The following is a 3,300-nucleotide window of genomic DNA, read 5'->3' as shown; positions in this document are numbered from 1 at the left end:
ACCTTCGGGACCGCCTCTCCCCATATGTTCCCCGGAGGTTGCTTCGATCAGCCACTAAGAACTTGCTGGTGGTCCCTGGCCCCAGGGAGGTGTGCCTGGCCTCTACCAGACCCAGGGCCTTCTCAGTTCTGGCTCCGAACTGGTGGAACTTTCTGTCTGAGGAAACTAGGGCCCGGCAGGATTTGTTATCTTTTCGCCAGGTCTGCAAGCCGGAGATGTTCCACCAGGCATTTGGTGGGGGCTAGGCTGTCCTCTCGCCGACCATACCACTGAAGACCTTCCACCACCCATGCAGGACAATGCTGTATTTTAATATTTTATACCCACCAATTTTAATTGTTTTGATATGATGTTTTAATATTTTTATAATGTTTTTACTGTTTTAAGCTGTTGTTAAACCGCCCTGAGCCCGTCTGACGGGGAGGGCGGTCTAGAAATGTGATTAAATAAATAAATAAATAAATCATCACCTCCAAGCAACCTTGTTTGGTAGCCCTTTATAACCTTTTATAACCTTTTGTAAAGCTAGTTCTATAATATATATATATTTTAAAAAAACAGAGACTATGCTTAAGAACACACTGTAATCCTGGCCCCTTCCTTGCCCACAACTGGAATGATCAAAAAATTATTTATAGTTTTGCTTCAAAACCATGTTTGCTCTCAACTTCAGCATGGGCACAGGTGAAACTTGATGACTTTTTAATGTGTTGCTGAGATGTTTATCCTCTTCTGAACCAAAGGCAAAGCAAATTGTTCCAGCATAAAATATTTGCATTGACCTCTGTAAATATTGTCTCTTCGGTTTCTGTCTGTACAAACCAACCCTCTGTCTCGTGATTAGATGTTCTAATTCTGCAGACTGCCAGCCAGGCATGCAAAATTTAAGGAAATCTGATGAAAGGTCTTAGAAGCCAGAAAAAAATTCCCCTGCTCAGAAGTGATTCCCTTTGGCATCTGTTTCTCTCTCACAAAATTTGCTTGGTCTCTCTAAAGGCAGATATAATAATAAGAGCTGGAAAAGAGTAGAAAATTTGAAAGAAGACAGCTACACCCTCCATTTTCTACTTTATAATCTCCTTTGCTTTCTTGGCCTTCAAAGATCAGAACCTACTTCTGCTAGAAAAGATATTTTCTAAGACACTTCTATATATTTTCCAATGGAGATATAGGCCTAGTGCCTATGTAGGTCATAAACCTGGTTATGTGTGTCTGTTACATTTATGTCCTACTGGAAGGCAGAAAATATAGGAGTTTCCAAGAAGGTCTCCCTTCTAGGAACTGACCAGACCTAGATGGGTTTACTTTTTGAAATTCTACTTGTCTTTTGACTGGACCTTAGGACCATTACAGGGATCCCAATTCAAACTGTATGTAGGGGATTCACACTGCTTATCCCTACAAAACAAAAACAATACCTTTGCTGATAGAAATGCTCAAAAGAGGAATTCTAACTTAGACTTCTCTGTGGCATACTGGTTTTCCATGTGCAGGGAACTGGAGGGGTGTGGACATTCAGTTATGTCATCCTTGCCTGCAGCCAGAAGTGATATAGTCCAGACGCAATTTTATTATTTTACAGAGTCCTATATTTGTTGGGAACTGCATATTTCTACAATGGGCCTGTATTTTATCACTCCTCTCAGTCCTCCCTCCTAAAGGCCCATCCCCCAACTGAAGTGGCTCTTCACCTGGAGCAAATAGTTCTCCAAATGTAATGCTTAAAAAGCTCCACATCTTTCACCATGCATACTGGTATGTATTTAATGAATCTGTTTATGTAAGGGCCATTATCCATAGGGGGGCATTTTTGGCCATATCCCTATGGTTAGTTATTTGAACCCTGGATATGATGTCTGGAAATATTCATCCCATGGATCACCACATTCCACTGTTTCTGAGTTTCCATAACCTTCCAAGTGGCCACTGAAGGAAAATTACATGGCAACTTTGCATACACTGTCACATGTAATCACTGTATTTTTGTTCTTTCAGCTTCATGCTCATGAACTGTCAAGTAATAACTGAGTATGGCTTCCACTATATTTGCGTGCAGTGAAATGTATATGTTTACAATCCTTATCACATGGTGGTCCATGTGAAATCTGCTTGCTCTTTCTTATAGGGAGGTACTATCTACTTCTGGAAATGTACTGTGTTTGAAGCAGCTTTAACAAATCTTGTGGTTTCACAGAAGTTCAATAAAATGAACTGAAACATTGTCAGGAGCTGTGAAATTGAAATATTCTTCCATATGGGCATGTTGTAAATAAGTGAACCTACCTGGATTGCCACAAAAAAACTTACTTATGCTCTTTATGCTCCTGTATTGGTCTATTCATACATCAACATAGATCCTAAGGGAACGTGTTGGCCTGACTTCAGCTGAGAAATACCTTATTGGTGAATACAAATAAAAAAGATGAATTGCCTTTTATAGTAATGACCTTCCACAGCTGCTTCATAGAGAAAGAGGGGAAGAGAAGTGAAAAGAAAGAAGTCGATAAAGGCAACCGCTCACATGTTGACTTTAAACTGTTGATGGCTTTAGGTTATTAAATTATTTTTAGAATTGTATTGGTTAGTATTTAAATAAAATTGTAAGCCACCACAATCTGCAGAAGAGATGGCATAGAAACAGGGTGAATAAATAAAAAATACATTATTTGTAATTCCTCACTTTGCAGTGCTTGTCATTGTGTCCATTCTAGTTTCATTAGAAAAAAGAAATGCTGAGCATCCAATTGGTCTAGAAACACAATCCTTTGAACTGGAAGTTCCCCACACCGAATACATAAGGAATCTTTCTAGATAACTTAAATCAATCATGAGGGAAATATACTCTGAACCATGTTCCAGGATTCAGTCTTGGCATTCAAAACAGATGCCTTGATAAAAATTAAGTCCTAGCTGGCACATTCCTAACAAAGAGAAAAATGGTAATATTAAAGAAAAAAAATGAGTATATAGACAAACCACATGGACAGATGTGTGACTTTGCATCACAGAGGAACAGCTGTCTGTGTTCGGCAATGGGCCTAAGGCTAGCTAAATTATATCTTGTCTCTAGGCAATTTGGCATTAACTCTATGTAATTATATTTATCCTTTGGAGATTTAAGATGCTTTGATGTCCATTTTAAAAACAAATTACCTTAAACAGTGCCTTGTTTAAGCAAGTACAAACATTTAGCTTGCTCTAAGTTTTGCGTGCTGTTGCATTACACATTTGCAGGGCCTCAGTTTAAAATTTAACCTTGGTAAGAAGTAGTGCAAAACAAGATCTAAGAGGCAGAAAGCC

Source organism: Eublepharis macularius, chromosome 6, assembly GCF_028583425.1.
Source record: "Eublepharis macularius isolate TG4126 chromosome 6, MPM_Emac_v1.0, whole genome shotgun sequence".
NCBI classification, from domain to species: Eukaryota; Metazoa; Chordata; class Lepidosauria; order Squamata; family Eublepharidae; genus Eublepharis; species Eublepharis macularius.
This window is presented reverse-complemented; position numbering follows the sequence as displayed.